The sequence below is a fragment of the Myodes glareolus genome, chromosome 25, assembly GCF_982192425.1.
Source record: "Myodes glareolus chromosome 25, mMyoGla1.1, whole genome shotgun sequence".
NCBI lineage: Eukaryota > Metazoa > Chordata > Mammalia > Rodentia > Cricetidae > Myodes > Myodes glareolus.
Window position 1 is genome coordinate 5,630,499 of NC_142050.1, and position 21,366 is coordinate 5,651,864.

Below are 21,366 nucleotides of genomic sequence, written 5' to 3' on the forward strand. Positions count from 1 at the left end.
GTTCCAGCTCAGGTGTCTCTAGAACTTGGGTTTGAAATGCACAGTGTCTTCAGCAATAGGGACTTAAATTCCCACCTCTGGGGGAGGTGGGAGGTGGTGACTAAAGTCAATACCATTGGGCTGTATGTCTTAGAAGTCTCTTATAGAGACTTATAGAGTCCTGGCAAAGCACTCAAAAGAGTGTTTTTCATTCCTTGTATAGGGGTCTTTGGTTCTTGGAGGGAGCATTGTCAAATTATATAGAAAAAGTTTTGGATTTTGGTTTGATGTGGTTTGTTATAGTTTGGTTTGGGTTTTGGATTTTGGTAGTTAATAGTATGATTCCCTGTGGCTTTTTCAGATATCCTTGTTATATTACCCACTTTCTTTCTTCTGTGTTTACCATAAGGAGCCCCCCATTCCTAATATCTGTGAGGCTATGCCGTCTTAATTGTTGGGGTGCTGGATAATAATGGTCTATCACATTACAAACAGCCTTTGATAATATTAAGAAGTAATATGAGAGCCATCAACTACTTTCCCTATGGCAGAGAAAGGAAATCTACATAAAATTAGGTTTCCTGCTATACTTGAAGCAGCGACCTTCCTGTAACAGATACCTTGTAACTGGCAGAGCAGTTCATGGGTGATCCACCAAGATCAAGTAAATCTAGAGGCAAATTTCAATGTTTCTCCTTTAGGAGTAGCTGAAAAATTTCTTTTATTAAAAGTTGGAAAGCAAGACAGATGGGAATGGAAGGGGGAAGGGATTTGTAATCAAAGAAATCAATGCACAGAATGATGTCAGTGGTGAACTATAAACAAATCTCTGGTTTATATATGGTCTGCTCTATGTGAGCCAATGCTATTGCATTTGCATTCCTATCAGTTCTTGGAAATGGGCCTAGTGGCAAAGGTGGCTACTGAGTTAAGGAACGAACATGGTCAGCCAGGAAACTCCCTCCCCTCCCCTCTCCCTGTGTGTGTACTTTTAAAAGGAGGTGATTCCTAGTTAACCATTAACACCCCCTGGCAAGGGATAGACAAATTCTTCTAGTCCCTGGGAGGCTCAGCATCTCAATGGTTACTTCTTTTGTATTGTTCTTGGATTACTGTGTCCTGCCATAGTAAAATATTACCTGATAAGAGAGTATTAATAAATGACTTCTTAAACACCGCCTGAAATTTTTGAAGGCCATTTGCTATTATTCATGGTTTCTGCTGTAATTGCTATTGTTACTCTTTTCTTCCTATTGGGTTGCATACTGAGTTCAGGCTGCCAGGTGTTCCTTACTTACTAGCATAAGCTCCATTTCTTTTTGTGTAAGATCAAAGCTTTATATTTAGAAAGCAGATAAAATCTTATTATCAAATGTATGTATGTCTGCTGGGAAGTGGTAGTGCACACCTTAAATCCCAGTACTCGGGAGGCAGAGGCAGGTGGATCTCTGTGAGTTCAAGGCCAGCCTGGTCTACAGAGTGAGTTCCAGGACAGCTAGGGATATATAGAGAAATTCTGTCTCAAAAAACCATATACACATACATATGTGTATATGTGTGTGTGTGTGTGTGTGTGTGTGTGTAAGTTTAAAAATACATGTATATATGGCCTGTTGAAAGTTTGCCTGTGTGTTTCCTTTTGTGTGAAATGGTAATAAAAATAACATCTATCCACTCTCTCATATCTTTTCTCATTTTTGCTTATCATCTGTGGACTATGTCTTCATGACACTAAGAATATCCCTGCCTAAAATTAGCAATGCAAGAGTTTTATTGCATGTCTAACACTGTTGTGTCTAACACTCTTTCTATAAGACACTTGTATCTCCTACTAAGTGTCAACACTTCATGCTGTATTCATATCAAGTGACCTTTCCTGTATTGTCACCTTGGCTTTCATCAATTTCAGATTATAACAAATGTCTAAAGAGCAGGGGTATGTCCAGTTGTATTTTAGTCAGTGTGTGATAAAAATGGAAGAGAATAATTGATATTTAAACCCTAGACATTGTGGAAAGGGTAGTGCCTGGAGTTAGGTTTTATTGAGAAGCCATGAAAATTTCAAGAGAAAGGGGCATGCAAAGGAGAGTAGCAAAGAGGGACCTTTTTATTAATTAAATTCATTCTTCAATAATTTCATTCATGGTTATAACGCATTCTAGTTACTCTTCTCTTCTACTTTTTTATCTTTCTTCCACCCTTGTCCTTCCCTCTTCCTCACTACAAATCCCTTTCTCACATTCCTATCTTTTTATTGTTTTGTGACCGGCTAACTTTAAACAAGTCCTTCCGTGTGGCCACAGTTTGGAAGTGTCCATTGGAGATTGGTGGACTCGGCAGTGAATGCACAACAGAAATCAATGACGCCTCCTCTCCCAGAATCCATCAGCAGCCAATAGTTCACCAGGGAGGGGTAGGGCCCCTTGAGTTCCTCCTCGATTCATGACTGATCATTAAAGGGACCAGCCTTGTGTTGTTTTGTGCAGGTAACCATACCACTCTGAGTCCACTGATGCAATGACTCTGTCATACGCAGAAGACTTCACTCTCCCTGTACTATGGGCCTAAAGTTCTTTCCACCCCCCTTTCCATGATATCCCACAGCCTTAGTAGAGGTGGTATAACTATCTTGTTCAAGACTGAGCACTCAGTCGTCACTTGAAGATCCATGGCTCCCTGTATTCACTGATACTCACTGCAAAGAGAAGTCTATCTGATTAACACTGAGAGTAGAATCTGCCTATAAATACAAATGCAACTGATTGGAAGGCCGCTAAGCGCTGTGTCAATTGAACGACAATATTAAATTCCCCTCTATGTTCGTTATGAGATGTATAGTACCAGGCATAGATTTTCTCCTGTGGCACAGGTCTCAGATCTGATCAGGGAGAGAAACCTGGCTTCCCTACCTAATAAATTCTGTACAGCTAGTGCTGTGACAATAAGAGCAATGCCTAATATTAATCAAGTACCTAGAATGGGTCAAGTCCCTAATTTGAATTACTTCATGTAATTCTCACCATGGCTTGGTGATAAAAGGCAATACTATTTCACAAATGGGGATTTTGAAGGTGAAGAACATAAGTGACTTTTTCATGTCTAACTCGTCATGGCAGGCAAGGATTTGAACCCAGGTGAACCTGATGGTAGCTTAAGTTTTAAAGATTATGTAAATACATAATCATACTTGGCCACCATGTGTGCTGACTGAAAATTCTCCCAGCATGGTCATTGTAAGTTCTGGTAAGTCTGGGCTTTCAGTGCGTGCCATACCCAGATCTCAGTAGCAGGTCTAACATCAAGGCACAGGTGCACACAGAGACCAAGTGACCATAGATGCAAAAGCAGTCTCATTCCATTTTCCTAAAGTGTTCCTACAAAAGCCTTTGGTGAAAAAAAACAAGAAATTAGATGTATGAAATAATCCTAAATTTTCTATAAATAATAATAAAGCCAAGCTTTGAGTGAGGGAGCAGAAATCCACATGGGAGAAAGGCAGTTTGCACACAGTGCACCCCACAGCGAGCCCTAGTAGCCCACAGGCTGCAGAACGATCCTTTTCCGCACTATGATCATGCATCACTCTCATTTGCTAATAAGAAGCTGATTGGCCAGTAGCTGGACAGGAAGAAACTGAGTCGGAAAGTCAGACTAGGAGAATTCTGGGAAAAGGAAGAGTGAAGTCAGAGAATCACTGGCAAACACCAAGAAACAAGATGAGACAGTCATACTGAGAAAAGGTACCAAGCCACATGGCTAAGCATAGGTAAGAATTATGAGTTAAAGTGTAAGAGTTAGCTAGTAATAAACCTGAGCTATACACCATGCATTTGTAATTAATATAAGTATCTGTGTGTTTATTTGGGCAGGACAGAAATCTCTGCCTCTGATTTCACCTATCTGCAAATGGAGTGAACCGCGGGCCTGAGACAGCTGAACCTCTGGCTGGGTGAACACCCCTGTTGGGATGCAGCCCGCATGGATCTCCAAGGCGGATGCGGGCAGAGGGATGGCAACTCCGTGGTCCACAAGAGAGTGAGAATGTCTTCTAATTTTCAGAGTGCAGTCCAACAGGAGAACTACCACCTGGACGCTCGCTTCATCAGCTCCCTGTAGACAGCACAAGCATCTGACATCATAATCTCGGTTCTGCAGAAGCATAGCATACAAGCTAATTTGTTACAGTTGAAAGGGGTGGAGGCTGAGGAATCGGACAGGGCCTCCTGAATGCAAAGCTTTACGGGACATAGAGTCGTCTGTTCTCACTCGGTGGAGATGTTTTAGTTTCTTAGGGTTCACACTGCAAATTATCACAGAGTGACTTAAACAACAGAAATTTTGTCTTTTGGTTCTAGAGGTGAGACCTCAAGGACCATGGTATCAGTTGGTAGAGCCTATGCTAAAGTCTTTGAGGATGAATCCTTCATTGCTCCTTCCAGGGCTGGAGGTCTCCAACAGTCCTTGGTCTCCTTTGGCTTGTAGCTGCATAGCCCTAATTTCTGTTTCCATCATCTCACAGCCTCTGTGCATGTCTTCTTTTCCTATTCAACGCTTGGATATAGAACCCACTATAATCCACTCTAACTTCATCTTAACTCTATAGGCAAATGCACTGTTTTCAACCACAGTCAAATCCTGAGATCCTAGGGGGCCGTGGGTTTGGAGAGATACTTGTGACCTCATTGCAGAGGACATGTCTGCCTGTTGGTAGCGGACCTGCCTGTTTAATAGCACATTCCCATATCCTTTCAAAATGACTGCTACCATAATGCTTACAGCACACAAACTGTGTTAGAATTGTCTTTGCACTTCCACAAATATCAAATTATTTAATATTATATTTGTCAAGTAAAGAAAATGATCAGTGATTAGATTCTTTAAATAATATTGTGAAAAATTTAAGTTTTTATCATTAAATTATATGAACAGTTTTTGATGATAATTATCAAGAATATTATATTTTAAGCCTTGATTATAATTTTATAATTTAAGTCTTGATTAGAAATGATATACAGTGATTTGATTCAAAAGGAAAATCTGATGAAATAGTTTTAAAATGTTTTGTTTATATTTCTGGTATTATAAGATAATATTAATATAAATTAATACAGAATTTCATGTCTCAGAGACTAATTATTTCTGTTCTGTTTTACTTACAATTAGTTCATTGTAATGAATACCAACGGCAGCATATATAGACACTTCTAGATATTTCCAATTTTCCAACATGTCATAAAGTGAATATTATATTTCTCCTTATATTGAAGCATAGAAAGTTATAAATTACTGCTACAACCAATAGAGAAATTAAAATATTACTAAATCAAAGACAATAATGCAATTGAAAAGATGGTGTAAAATGGACTGGAGAGACAACTCGGCAGTCAAGAACACTAGCTGCTCTTCTAAAGGACCTGGGTTCAGTTCCTAGCAACCATATGATGGCTTATAACCTTTTATAATTCCAGTTCCAAGGGATCTGATGCCCTCTTCTCTTCCAGCTTCCATAGGCAGCAGGCAGCAGGCATACATGTGTTGCGCACACATACATACAAGCAAAACACTCATACACATAAAATAAATAAGTTGAAAATATAAAAGATGTTACAGAATAAACAATTCAGATTTATTCCCGCATTGCAAGTTTGCTTTGACATAAAAGAATGCAGTGATATAGTTCATCATATCACAAAAGTGAATTTAGAGAAAAATAATATTATAATTGTTGCAAAATAATGCGTCTAATTTTTAAATGTCTTAATAAACAAAGGCAGAGGCAAGCAGATCTCTGTTAGCTGGAGGAAAGTCTAGTCTACATAGTGAGTTCCAGGCTACTCAATGAGACGGGTCTCAGAAAAACAAGCAAAGAATTCAGCTACAAAATAAACTATCAATTAGCAGTGTTTCTGTCACAGCTATTTTATATGTCCAAGTTAGCAGAACCAGATGACAAAACGAACAGAAAAAAATACCAGAAAACTGGTCAAATGTATTACTCACAAAGAGAGACAACTCCCCAAATTATTAGATTATTCATTGTGTTATATTATACATTTTGTATATGCTTATGCATGTACATATATATGAGTTTGTGCATGTGTGAGAGAAACATCCTTAATAGATACTTGTGCATGTGTGTGTAGATATATATAGATGAAGTTTTTATATGGAAATGCAACTATCTGGGGAGGCTCAAAACAACTTTATTGGGATATAATTGCATACAATAAACATGTATGTAATTACAAAAGTTAACGTTTTCTTATGTGCATGAACATGTGTAAAAACAACCAAAACTGCAATAATAAACCTATATACTGAATAGCAACCCATTATACAAATTTAAAGACGGATTAAATTTCATTATTTTTCCAACCATCAGAATGACTAAACACTATATTGTCCTGACTTGCGTGACCTTTGATATAGCCACTTGTTACATTTATTTGTTCTAATACACTGAATTTTTCTCAGATGTAATCAACAAAGGACAAGACACACTAAATGAACTCAGTGAAACTTTTTAAACAGAGACTATGAAGTTGGGAGGGGGACATTACGGAGGATATTAGAGAAATAAAAAGAGATAACAGATGGATGTTATCAGAATACATGGAGCATGTATATGAAATTTTCAAAGAACAATTTTTAAAATATATTAAATATAATAAAATGAACCTCCCAGTAAAACAATGAGCAAAATATGTCACTAGGATCCTCAAACAATAAATGTGGGTGACTCATAAAAACATGAAGGGAATAATTGTCATTATGATTGAAGAAAGTTATAATGAGATTGATTCATGCCCAACAGAGTTCTAAGAACTAGAGTATTGGCGGCTAATGCCACATCTCATAAGCAACTGGGGATGGAGATTCAGGGAAGCACCTTAGGAAAAAGCTGACATCACCCAGGACACTGAAGTGGGGTATCCTCTATAACCTGGGATTTCTATCCTTAGCAGTATACACTTGCAAAACTCTGGTGTGTTGCACCAGAAATTCAAAGAGCATGAATGCTTAGAGTATCATTGTTTCCATGATTGGAGCAACTGGGACCAGTCCAGGCATCCATCAACAGAAGAATAACACAAACAATAGGTATCCACAACAGCACAGATTGGTCTCAAGAAAATTATGTTTTTTTTAAAAAAATGAAATTACAAAAATACAAATCTTAGAAACATACACATAGGTATGAGAACACTTACTTGAAAATCATAAACTTATGACATTATTTATTTCATATCTATACATGTGTATTATATAGCCATAAAGAAAGCAAAGAAATTAATAATAAGCTGTTCAGGGTAATGGTTGCCTCTGAGAGACAAGAGTTAGTGGAACTGGGAAGAAAGATTCTGAGATAACACTGGGTTCTGTTTCTTAAGCAGGAAGGTGGGTCGATGACGTCATTTTGTATTTCTCTGCACGGTGTGTGTTCACTTTCCCCATGTTTCAAATGTCACTTTATGAAAGGTGTTTAGGTTTCAGTAGGAACATCATGTCCGGCTTGCTCTTTGTCTTTCATGGTTGATCCAAGACAGAGATTGTCTTAGTCTTATTTATCAGTTTTACCCTGTGTGTACAAAGAATACCTATAAGTGGAAATAAAATCGTAAGATTCTAGCTATAACAGTTTATTGAGATTTATAAGTCTTGCTAGCTCCAATCGCCATCTCTTGTGGATGAGCACTCGGTGGTAGGAAGAAATGGGACAAGGGAATTAATGCATGGGAGAAGGATGTCAAGGATTCTGAGGCATCTTGCACCACTTCCTGTTTTTCACTATCCAAGTCCAGAAATTCCTGAGTTTCTCCAGATCGATTGCCCAAGCCTAAACCATTGTTGGATTAGGTTGGGCAGAACTGCCAAAGGCAGAGAATCATCAGCTCCACGACAGGTGATCCATCAGCACCTTCAAAACCAACCTTAGCAACAAGAGAGAGAGAGGGAGAGAGTCATAAGAAGCCTAGCCCTGGAGACAACGTCCATCCATTGCCCTTCTCTTTGTCTCATATTCCCTCAATGCAGGGGGGAAGCAAATTCAGGAAAACTAAAAAAGAAAAGAAAAGAAAAATCATATTCCATTGTCATTTCACATTATCTATGCATACAGTGAAGATAAATACACACCTCTGCCAATCACGCTACTTACTACCATACCCACTTCTCTCCCTTATGAACCAACATTTATGGACCTATTATATGCATTATTAATTTCATGCAACTTGTACAGACACCTAATAATAACATGAAAAATAATAGGTACCAGAGTAAAATGCATGCTTTCAAACTTCATTAAAAATCCAACTCTCCCATAGCTTGGTTCTATTCAATGCAACATAATTTCTTTCAGGACCTGGGCCAGCAATCACATTAATTTGCATGACCACCACTGTTTAAATCGCTCCTTGTTCTCCATGAATGGCCTTCTATATTCTACTAGGCTTCTTATGCATAAATCAACTGCTCGATTCTAGTAGAACTAGGGTATGTATCAAAAGGCTGATAGTAGCTCCCAAGGTGCCAGGTTGGTAAAGAAAGAAATGAAAAGCAGCCCTCCAAGGAGAACAGTAGAAAGAGTGGTATGAGGTACAGAGGGCTCAGCTCCAAACAGGGTCATTATTGGACTCTGGGTGTGGAACTTTTGTTTGAGCTGTTGTGCTTTGTCTTCATTGGAACTGCACTCTTTTCGTCTGTAGTTAGACAATTCCAGGTCCAACTTCTAGGTCGGTCTTCTAGGCAGACATTACTACCCTAAAGGTCAGGGAACACACAGACATTGACTAGGAGGGAAATTTCAAAGACGTCTGTGCCCAAATATCTGGAAACCTGACAGCTAAAGCACAGATGACAACCTGATGTCAGGGCAAGAGTTGGTGGATTAACATAATACGAGTTTCAAAACCATTGCTGTCTGTGTCTATCCACAACTCAAGAAATGTAATGTCACTCTTTACTGAGGATAGTTAAAGCTCCTAGGGGGCAAACTCGAATGTGTGTGTTGGCACATATCTGGATCTGTTTTCATGAGTCCCAATTATGACTACAGCAAAGAAACACTACCTATCTCTATCTCCCCTATATGCAGGAGCACGGAAAGCTGTGCTTCTTTATTTCTTGGTCTAATTGCGTGCTTCCCCTGATGGTTCAGCATGAAAAAGAACAGTCAGACATTACTAAAAGGTGTACCCAGGTCTCTAATGGTGGGATTACCTCTCCTACTTACCTCCACAACCCCACAGATTGTCTGACCTCTAAATGTAATCACTCTCCTATCAAATGGAGATATTAATAATAGAGTTTAAACCTATAAAAATGCTACTATCAACTCTGTTTTACCTATTTTATGGCAATTACATGTGGTTTGACCTAATAATAACTTCTGCTCCATGGTGATGTTGTAAGGACTGTGGAAGAAAATTGCATAATTTGAATTGTCATTGCAAATTTTTCTTTATTCATTCTGTGGTTGAGGTTGGGATAGAGAAATGGAATCCTCTGGCAGCGAGTAAGTAGAGGGTGCCAAACAGTCGGGCTCCTGTCAAATCTTTTTGTTAAATTCCATTTAACCATGACTAAGAAAGGCGCTCCTTGTCGGGATTCAGGAACGCTATGGAAGTGCCTTGTGAAATGCTACAATGCAGAAATCTTCAGCCTTCGTACTGCCAGATTAAAGTACATCTGCCTGTGTCGTGAAGCTGAATGGATTAGCGTTACTAAATTAGAAATTGTCAACTTGTGATATCTGAAGAATGAAGATTTTCCAAAGTACTTTTGAGAAGCCCTCAAAAACACAAAGTAGTCATGGTAGATATTGAAATGGTAGGGGGCTTTATTTTCTCTAACCTCAGTTGTGTACCTCGTAAGAAGTAGGATCAGAAACCCACACAGATAAGTGAGACAAAACACCAAGGCAAACTCTACAATGAAAGGAATCTCAAATGGGAAGTGTGTAATGGTTAGACCATTCATCAGAACACATGATCTTGTCCAACGAACATTGTCCAATGAACTGATGCTTACACAATCCTTGACTTCCAAGATACCTGGGAAAGACGAAAGTGGTGAAGAGTTGTTTTAGTGTTGGCCTCCTCTCAAATGCTGCAGGGTTTGCTGTGCAGTCTTAAGTGATATGGTCACTATCCAAGCCAAACAGCTCCTCCTCTGAATTCAGAAAATGGATTCTGATGTCCCCTTAACCTTGGGTTAAGCTGCCAGACAATCGACATCCCATAAAATATTTTTTTAAATATTTTGAATTTGGCAAATGCAATCAAAATTTTTCTTTTTAAATGATTTGTCTGAATTTTTATTCTGAGGACATTCAAAGAGAAATTTGTCATGCCTTTGATTAATTTGGATTTCACATGGCATAGTCTAAGAGCTACTTTATAACCTAGAAAGAAACGTAAGCCATATTCTCCACGAAAGGAACAGACTCAAATTGACAACATGCTTCTAAATCCATAACTCTTGTAAAATTGACACTTGAAAAATGCTTTTCATTCATCTAGATGTTTATAAGCCACCTACCATATATATCCTTATCCAATGTACTGGGTCGGAGTAGAACATGAGCCTTCACAGCCCACAACCTTCTCAGCTCACCTCACTATATATAGTTATATATAGTTGTATATATAGTTATAGTTCTATATATAGTAGTAATAGTAAAACAAAAGTAAAAAAATTAAAGGCAAAATTTTCTATCACCCCAACCATGAAGGGGTGAAACTACGTTTCCTATCATAGGAGGTGTGGATTGGTTGACAGAATAGAAGACAAGAGGGAAATGTGTGGGTGAAGCGGTAGAGCTAATTAGTTAGTCTAGATTATTAAGGGTCTTTAATGTCTTGCTAAACTATTAGAGCTTAATTTTTTTAAATAATGAAACCATCTGAGACTTAAGTTATATAATACGGCATTTTTAGATGATAGTGTAGATTCTGAATGAGTTAAGAGATGGAATTTAGAATATTAATTAAAAGTCTTTAGCATAGCCATGACACGGACACAAGAGCTTGAGCCAAAGGATGGGAATTGGGATGAGAATCAGAGACTGAAGTAGCCAGGACAAACTGGCACTCTTTTCTCTAGGATACACGAGGTTGGGAAACAGGGGTCTAGAGTGACTCTTGGGTCTATCCATGGCCATTATGCAACATAGATACAACAGGGTACTAACAGAATTTAAAATGAAGAAGGTGTGTCTTAGTTTGGAGCACTGGAGCCCCAGATGCTAGGTGAATATCCGTGAAAGAATCAAAATTCTTTTGATCAAAATTCTGATGTGACAATCAGAAAAGCAATCCCCAGAAGCAAACAAACAAGAAGATAAAAGTGAATCCATATCATTGAAAAGGTCAGATTAACAAAGAGCAAGGGGAACATTCCTCCCCGGCTGGTAGGAGTGCAAACTTATACAGCCGCTTTGGAAATCAATATGATAGTTTCTCAGAAAATTGAAAATCAATCTACCTCAAGACCTAGCTGTACCATTCCTGGGCATATACCCAAAGGATGCACACTCTTACCACAAGGACACTTACAAACTATGTTCATAACAACTTTATGTGTAATAGCCAGAAATTGGAAACAATCTAGATGCCCCTCAACTGAAGAATGGATAAAGAAAATGTGGTATATTTACATAATGGAGTATAACTCAGCTGTTAAAAATAACGACATCATGAAATTTGCTGACAAATGGATTTAATTAGAAAAGATCATCCTGAGTGAGTAATCCAGAGCCAGAAAAATAAACATGGTATGTACTCACTTATAAATGGATATTAGCTGTAAAATAAAAGATAACCAAGCTGCAATCCACAGACCCAAAGAAACTAAGTAACAAGGAGGGCTGTGGGGAAGGCGCAGTGTTGTTGATTGAATTGCACCACCTGTCCTATCCATACTGCCTCCATCATGTGATTGTATTTGGAGAAGAAACCTTTAAGGAAATAATCAAGTTGAAAATAAGGTCATCAGGGTGGACCGGAAGTCAATGGTGCAATTCAATCAACAACACTGATCAATACTTTTTGAGATGAGTGATGGAGCATTTGTGTGTGGGGATAAAAGTATAGAAAGAAAATGACAGACAGCAAATGGGTCCAGTATGTCTTTGACTTGTTTACCTTGTTAAATAAAACAGAAACCCTGAAGACACTCAGTCTAACCCTTCTGGGTGGCAGTTTAAAATAATCTTCTTGTAATTGAGTGTGCTGGATTGTTTAGTGAACTTAATACACAAAATTTAGCATGTGTGGATCAACATAAAATATGAAAACTACCCACCAAAGCTTAAAATATACAATATCATGCAAAAACAGATGTGTGTGTGTGTGTGTTTGCTTTATGAAAAATTAGTCAAGAAGTAATAGATTTTCAGCAAAGTTAGTAGTAAACAGGCTTATTTATGGAAATAACTTTATATGATTTGCAAAGGGAAATTCCAGGTGACAGATAAAAATGTATCTGTGAAAGGGGAGATGACATAGTTAATAGGAAAAATTATAGGATTTTTCCAGACTGCACGGATTGATATGTATATGTATCTCTCAAGATGACTGGATTAGTTCTCCTTATTTCATCTTTAGTATGTTTAGTGAGTATGCCCCAATAGCCACTTGACTTTGACCAAGATGGTAATCGATACATGGTATGAGATATGACCAACAGGGCCCCCCAGTAGGATTTGGTTGTTGAATGATGTGTTGGAAGACTACTTAGAGAAACCCCATACCAGAAGGACAGGGGCACTGACAACTTTTGCTATGCCATGCTTCCACAGTGTCTCCTTCTGTTGCCTGTCATAGCACTGACTGAAGGCAGACTTTGAAGCACTGACAGATAAAATGACTGTGACTCTTTAGCTGCTGTGGTAACTAAGGGGCTGCAGTGGAATAATCTGGAAAGCAGATAAAGCAAAACAAGACAAGCATGAAGCCTTAACTTTCCACCTGAAAACACTGGTAGGTAACTACACTCCTCTATTGTGCCTTTCAGATTTCCTTACCGTGTGTGGCTGCAGTACAAATGTAAGAGTCTGACTAAGATTCGGTTATAATCACCAGAGCTACTTCATTGAAGAATAGAGGCTACCAGACTCTCACAGACTAGAGAAAAGTTGAAAATTATTCTAGGTCTGGTCATTAAGGGAGAATATCTGAATAAAGAGAGCAGACTGACAGGTGTGCAGATCAAGATGTCTCTGTTTGATTTTGGCAGGGATCATCCCTGAAGTCCATTACTGGATGATAATGAACCAATTGTATCTTATGAAAGAGAAACCTGCCCCACCCACACCAAAACAAGGACCTCAAATGCATTAAAAATACACATGTGCCAGAGAAAACCCCATGAACATTCAGGAGCCTGGCCTACTGAAAGGTTCTGAGGCCAATGCCCTGGAATACACTAGACTATCCCTGTAGGAAAGAAACCTTACTACACCTAAGCCTCGTGGCATGAAGAAAGAGTTACAGCACCAGATGGGCCTTTTGGACTTTGAGATGTCTAAGTGTGCTGCTCCGACATGTCTATGTTACTGTAGAGCACACCTAAGAGGAAAGGGAAGCACAAGGGCTCCTGAGACCGAGTGACGGCCTCATGGCAGGGTTTGTGACCTGTTGTAAAACTGACAACAGGAAGAGTGGTTCTGGTGTTTCATAATTTGTTAGTCATTGCGGATAGCCAGCAGGTAAGCTTAAAGTAAGTATACCAGTGTATGTGTGTGTGCATGTACGTGTGTATGCATGAGTATGTCCGTGTGTATGCATGTGTGTGACAGAGGACAGGCCATGGGACACACACACAAGAATGTATTTTAAGTAACTCAGACACTGACAACCAATTAAGTGATGGCTCTAAGTTGTGGTTTCTGTCCATATATAAAGTCCTTATTATACTGAGCAGGACACAGTGGTGTGCACCTGTTCCATAGCACTCAGGATATGAACACAGGAGAATCAGGAGTTTATGATAATCTTCAGTCACAGATTGAGTTTGAGGCTAGCCTGCACTACATGACATTGTTTCTAACAAACGAACCTCCATATTTGAATTGGAGCCCTTGAACCAGAGGAAACACAGTCAGCTGAGATTTTTCAATACAGAATGGCAGGCCTACTCTAACCTGCAGAATCAGAACTAGCATTTTCATAAAATCCCTGGGGGATGTTTGTTATGCAGAAACTTCTATAACCACCACACTAAAGCACATGCATATTTTGGAACATGTATCTGAGGCTGGGAAGCCCAGATGTGCCATCTAAATAGCCCCCTGGAAGCTGGTTTAATCTAAACCCACCATGTTACACCAAGTACAGCCTTGGGGCAACTCCTGTGTTCTCTTCCGTGAACACTGTGGACTAAAGAGAGAATAGTTGAATGAGAACACCCTCCCCCATATTATGCATGGCGAATAATTTCTGCAGGCTCTCACTGAAGGTTCTAGTCCTGAACTCTATATCGTCCCTTGTCACATATACACATGCATATACATATATGCTCTCTATATACATACACATTTACATATACGTACACACAACCATACATATTCTGCAGATCGTCACTTCTCTCCAGTTCTTCATACACAGAGCTCTCCCTGTCTAAGGTAGTTTTTGACAACCTTTCACGGCTCATTGACTGACTTCGACAAGAGCCTCTGAGCCTTCGCTCAGTATCTTCTGGGACGATTCCATGGTGTCATCCCAGTGCTCTCTGGAAGCCCTGAGATCTGACTGTATTTCTGCTCTCCCAGAACCAAATACACCAGTATGAAGTCGCCTGAAAGCTCTATGAATGTGGGCGGCTAGTGGCCTCCCTTGTAACCACGGCACACAGCACAGCCTGGCACTTCCCGGGTGCCTATGCTACTAGTTGAGAGAAAGAATAAGGAAGCAAACTAACTAATCCCAAAGCATAAAGAAGGTGTACGTCCCCGTTCTTATTCAGCCTCCCCCTGCTTTGGGCCTTCTACTATTCTATACTGCCTCCAGCTCTCCTGTTAAACACCCCAAATCGATTGATTATAAAGTAGAGCTTGTGACATATACCTGCCAGATAAAAAGTTTTGTGGAAAACAAAGCTTCTTAAATGCATTTTATGTGTAAGATCACGTTTGTGTGTCTTGCAAATTAGCATCACTGTGAAGAAAACTCTAGAACTTTCCAGTGAAAAGTAGGGAGTAAACATCAGAATGAAAGTATATTCTTAAAGCTCAAAAATCCCAAGGAGTCAAGTCAGTACAAGCAAAACAAAAACAAAAAACACAAACAAACAAAAACAAAACATTCAAACAAACAAAAACAGTTCGAGCAGTATTGCAATGCCTGATTTCGATTATATTATAGATCCATAGCCACAAAAACAGCATGGTACTAGCATGAACAGACACACATGTCAATGGAATAGAAAACAGAACTCATCCAGGAGTAGGGTGGCACATGCTTTTAATTCCAGCACTTGGGAAACAGAGGCAGACAGATCACTGCGAATTTCAGGCCAACCTGGTTTATATATAAAGTTCTAGGACAACCAGGACTGTTACACAGAGAAAACCTGTCTCAAAAAACCAAGATAAGAAGAAGAAGAAAGAGAAAAGAAAAGGGAAAAATAAAGAAAAGGAAAGGAGAAAAGAATAGAAAAAAAGAAAAGAAAAGAGAGGACTCGGGGGATAAACCTACAGAACTACAGTGGCCAGTCTCCGCCTGTTCGCCACCATCATGGACACGAGTCGCGTGCAGCCCATCAAGCTCGCTAGGGGAACCAAAGTGCTGGGCAAGACCGGTTCACAGGGACAGTGCACGCAGGTGCGTGTGGAATTTATGGATGACACCAGCTCCTCCATCATCCAAAACGTCAAAGGTCCTGTTCGAGAGGGAGACGTGCTCACCCTATTGGAGTCAGAAAGGGAGGCTCGGAGATTGCGTTGACCTTCCTGCTTTCCTGCTGGGTCCTAAGTATCCATCACTTGGCCCATGATGACCTGCGATTATTAAATAAAGCATTTGTATTGTTTAAAAAAAAAAGAAAAAAAAGAACTACAGTGGCCAGTTTTGCTTTGTTTTTTGTTTGTTTTGTTTTTGTTTACAAAGATGGAAAATATACACACTGGCAAGAAAGCCTATTCAATGGTTCCTAGGAAAGTAGATCTTGACTAGTCCACAAATGAAGTTACATTCTTGTCTCTCACCCTATATAAAAAACGCCTCAAATGGATCAAAGACCTTAATGTAAGGCCTCAAACTCTGGAACTCATTGAGGAAAATACTTCAAGATAGAACCAAAGATGACGCCTTTCTGGGAAAGACTCCAGGAGCTTCTTAAAAAATAGTTGCAAGAATTGACAGAAAGGGTTGCCTGAAATTAAAGTTTCCACACAACAAAAGAAGCGATAAACAGAATTCAGAGACTACCTGTAGAAGAGAAGATAATCTTTGTTATCTACACATAAAATAGGGAAGTAATGGCTAGACTATATAAAGAATGCAAAAACAAACAAACAAACAAACAAAAAACCCACTCAACCCCACAAATGATACAGGCAACCAATTAGCAAATGAAATAAACAGATATCTCTCAAAAGACAAAATACAGACGGCCAATGGATACATGAAAAAGTACTCAACATCCTTAGCTGCTGAGGAACGGCAAAACCAAACAACCCTGAGAGTTCCTCTCCCCCTTGTTGGGAAGACAGCACAGCAAATGGCTGGTTGTGGATGAGAAAATGAAGCCCCATACACTGTGGTATGAATGTAAATGGCATGACCACTATAGAACTCAATACAGGCTTCCTCAAAATAAATAAATAAATAAATAAAACTAGAACTTTCATATGACCTAGTTACACCACTCCTGAAAAATACTTAAAGAAATCTAAGCAGCACACTCCAGAGATACCTGCTCATCCATGTTTATTGTAGCACTATTGCCCTTTATGGGTTCCAACGAGGAATGGCCAATGCAAAGGTGTTAGACATATACAATAGAGCATAGTCCTGCCGTGAAGAAGAGGAAATGGTGTGGGAGAATTGTCTGTATTCTGTCAATCATATTTTAATAAAACGCTGATTGGCCAGGCAGGCAGTATAGGCGGCAAAGCGAGACAGGAAGTAGGGGTGGAGCAATGAGGACAGGAGAATTCTGGGAAGCAGGAAGGTTCCTCGCCATTCCTGCGCAGACCACCGAAGAGGCAGCATGTAACTTGCACAGCTGAGAAAGGTATGGAGCCATGTGGCTATTGTAGATAAGGATAATGGGGTAACATAAGTTATAAGAGTTAACAAGAAGCCTGGCCTAATGGGCCAATCAGTTTATAACCTTATGGAGTCCTGTGTGTGTTTCTCTTTGGGATTTGCCGGCTGTGGGTACCAGGTAGGACAGAAACCCCAACAAGCCGGCCCCCTCATACTACAAGGAAATTTTGGTATTTTCAGAAAAATGGATAAAATGGGAGGTCACCAGAGCAAGCAAAGAAAACCAGATCCAGAAGACAAACATGGCATGTTTTCTCTAGTGTCTGGAATCACACATACACACTCGTAGACGACAAGAAAATAGAAGGGGAGACTATGAAAGAAAGGGGGGAACGGAGGTGGGGCTGGGAAAGAGAAGTAGGGAGTGATTATGGATAAAGTACATTTAATGTTTTATCAAAAACATCAGTTTGAAATGTGTAACTGTGTGCAATGAATATTCATGAACATAAAAGGAACATTTTTTGAACATTCATGAACATAAAAGATTAAATAAAAATAAATAAAAAATTAAGATGTCTTTAAAAATATGGTCATGAAAAAAGAGAACTCAGAATCAATCAATACTTTCAAATAAGCTTAAATATATATCCTACTCTTCCTTTGTTATAAATATACATATATTAGCATGTACATGTAATATAACATAACTATGTATTATACATTATGTATGTATTTATACACTACTCTATGTATATATAACTCTATGTATATATTACACACACATACTATCTCTCTATATATTACTTTACTTTCTTCAGTCACACAACAAATCCTAAAGTTTATTTTCAAAACTGAATCCCTATATAGGTAAGACTCACCATTGTTGGTACTGTTAAATATCTCTTCCATTTTATGCTTAAACGTGTTAACTGTGGTAGCCTGGAGGCAGGGAAACATAATAATTATCTGTGTCTTACTCCCTGACACACTTTCCTTTTATTTATCTTTCTTTTTTAAAGTCTGAATGAAATTCTAGCCTGGTCAGTTCTTTGTCTGATTGCCAGACTTTCCAGTGATCACATCTGAAGGTTTCTTTTTTTTTCCAACATGTGGGCAATTTTCATTATTTCAGTGCAGCAGTGACCTTTGGAATTCCAGGATCATTTTCTCTCCCCTTCCTGGTGCCCCCATAAGAGACCCAGAAGCACAAACATCTGAGGCGCTTCCCTGCATCTTCACATCTGCTGGGGCAGAAGATGGAGGCCACTTGTGGATTACAAGAGCAGGTGCTGGGCTGAGGGGCAAGCCCACTGGCCTTGAGAGATGGGCGGAAGAAGCAAGACTTGATTCCTAGTTTCCGGGCTGTTTGGAAACCCTTGGAAAACAAGGCACGTCTGTGAATGGAGAGCTCAGACTGAGGACTGGCATGGAGAGTCAGGCAGGAGTTTGCTTTCAGAGTTCTGCATTTTATACCATTTTTTTATCCTTCTGAGCGATTCATTCTTTCCATCTAGAATTTATCTCCCTGTTGTATCTAGAATCCATGAAATATTGTTTATTCAAAGGGTAGCTTGCATCTTCTCATATCTAAGTTTCCAACTCCTGCCATAGTTCTGATATCCAGGACACAGACAGAGTGGGGATTCTTTCCAAAGCTGATTTGCTCAGTGGAAGTCATTGGACAGGAACAAAGTGAGAGTGTGAAATGCCATCTATATTATCTGCCTTACAAAAGTCTCTGAAATCATTGCTTTTCTTTGCTCACTGGTAGTAACGACTCTAAATTACAGAAACAATGGAAGCACTGTGTTTAACCCAAAATATCACTGAGATCCATTTTAGGAAAATCTGTTTCTTTCAAATTTTCTCAGAGAAGTACAGAGTGTTGCTGGGTGTGCAGTTATCTGCCGGTGTGAATGGTATAAATGGATAATTGCTTAAATGCGGCTTCTTTTAGCAGGGAGTTGGAGGACTTTACAAAAGCATCACGCTGTGCTTGCTGTACAGGTGAGCCTCTTCCCAAGCAAATAATTTGACTTAAGGGATTGTTAGAAACTTTTCTTATCTCTTTATCTGGGCAATAATTGCTAGATTTCTAATCTGCTTTGTAAAAGGCCAGCTGGAGTTTGGTTCCTCCACAGTATCGTCAAAGTCAGGAGTTATTCCCTGGGAATGGGAAGGCAGGTGAGAATGCTAGCGGTAAATGGCCGTCTTCATCTGAGTACAGAGAAGTAGCCCCGGTCCACTCTGGGGTCTGTAGTCTTGATGGATGCCCGGGCTTTACAGCAAACAATCCTTAAATGTGCGTAGATATGAAGCTTCAGAGAGTGGTTCTCTTCAGTTAAAATCTTCAGTCTGTCAGCCTTGCTGATCTTAAAGAAGTGATTTTCAGCTTAAATGCTGTGCAGTACTGTGCAATGGGAGCGGTCCTCTCGCCAGACACCATCCTTGGAGGAGCAACTTCCCCGTGAAAAGCCTTTGTTCTCGCTGTGCCCCTGACGCCTGCTTGGCCCCTCACATTTGCTCTTCAGTTTTCTAGTGTGCACTGCCTGTTTGCTGCAGATTTCTGAGAATTTACATCAGACTCCCAGAAGCATTTGCTACAGTGTTTTGAAGTCTTCCACATGCAGATTTGCTTTTCACATTTGCTTATAAGATGTTTTTTTAATAGACAACATAATCACAAAAGTTGGTGTATTTTATCCCTCCTTGTGGAGGTTTAGTTGACCTTGCCAGCCATGGAGAGAATGCATTCTACCCCTGGAGCAGAGGACCAGTAGCAATGCAGGCGGATCACTAGGAATCATCCCCTTACAACTAGAGAGAAAACACATTCAAAGAGAATGTCTGATGAAGACTTATGCTCTCTCCTTCCAAGAACAAAGGCCACATGTGGGCACATGGACAAGGCAATTCATGCGCCATAATTATACCCGCCAGTTGGCATACACATGGAAACATGCATTTTAAAATGGCTTCCCAAATATTTTTCTTAGCTTTGCTTCACCACTGCTCTGCAAAACCAATAGGATCACTCCTCCCTATTTCCCTGGGCTTGCATAAGACATTGCTTCCTGTCTACCGCCTCCGTGTTAACATGAGCTTTTCCCCCTTTCCTGGTTCTTTTTTGATAAAATGGCATAAATTTTTCTATTTTTATTTCTATTTTTATCACTTTAGATTTTCATAGTAATAATGAATCCATTTCCACCAGAAGTGTAAAATGTAGACCTATCAGGCCTGAAACAGAAAAACACAAAGTCTTACTGATGGATATGGTACTTATTGGAATTTCTGTGGGGGAAAATATTGCCTTAAATAGTCAGATGTCTCCTAGATCTCTTGTGTTATTTGATAGGCTTTATAATAATAATGCACCTTTGTCATATACTAACAAGACACATTTTTTCCTTAAAATCTCCTATCACCAATTTAACAAAGAAAAGTATTTTTTAGTGAAAGATTTTGGCAATATTTTTCAGAGATGTCCATCCACTGGTCCTGTGCAGTTTTCTGAAACATACTACACATATATGTAGGAAAGCTAGAGTCTAAAGAGATGTCTCAGTGGTTAAGGTCACTTACTGCTTGCTCTTACAGAGGACCGTGGTAGTTCCAAGTACCCACATGGTTGTTCCCGGCCACCTGTAACTTTAGTTGAAGAGGATCCAATATCTTCTTCTGCCGTCTGAAAGTTACACAGGTAAACATTCATACATATGAAATACATCTAAAAACTGATGGGGGAAGTAAGAAAGAAAAGGGGAGAGGAGAGGAGGGGAAGGGAAGAAGGGAGAGAAAAAAGATACTGTTTTTTAGATGTCCCAAGCCACAGTATCAGCAGCAACAACTGTTTAGCAACAGCCACATGACACGCAAAGACCCTACCTGAGTCTGTCCCCAGTTCATGATCACAGAAACTATAAGGACAACTGCAAGTTTTAAGCCACAAACTTTTGGCATGATTCGTAATTTTGCAATAGCCTGCCCAGATATTGTTCCGATATTATAAATGAAACAGCTTGAGATGGTGGCGTTCTGATACTTAAAGAGAAAAAGTTTAAAGATTAATCTATCTATTTAATGTGTGTGAGAGTTTGGGTGTGTCATGCTGCACATATGGAGGCCAGAGGATCTGCAGGAATTGGTTCTCCCCTCCCGTGGGAATCAGGTT

At 39.4% G+C, this 21,366-nt stretch overlaps 2 long non-coding RNA genes and 1 pseudogene across 2 annotated transcripts in view; 2 read left to right on the plus strand and 1 right to left on the minus strand.

Annotated features, from left to right (window-relative positions):
- Positions 1-6,229, plus strand: part of LOC146889723 (uncharacterized) — a 19,450-nt gene extending 13,221 nt beyond the window's left edge. The window contains exon 2 of the long non-coding RNA XR_014999876.2: positions 3,849-6,229. This is a non-coding gene — a long non-coding RNA (uncharacterized LOC146889723). The remainder of the gene's footprint in view (positions 1-3,848) is intronic.
- Positions 5,584-20,923, minus strand: LOC125402480 (uncharacterized). The gene is made up of 2 exons (XR_014999871.2): positions 20,778-20,923; positions 5,584-8,035 (listed from the first exon to the last, which is right to left on the minus strand). It is a non-coding gene; the product is annotated as an uncharacterized LOC125402480 (long non-coding RNA).
- On the plus strand, positions 15,709-16,008 carry LOC125402406 (small ribosomal subunit protein eS28 pseudogene; annotated as a pseudogene).
- Positions 20,924-21,366: the final 443 nt, after the last annotated feature.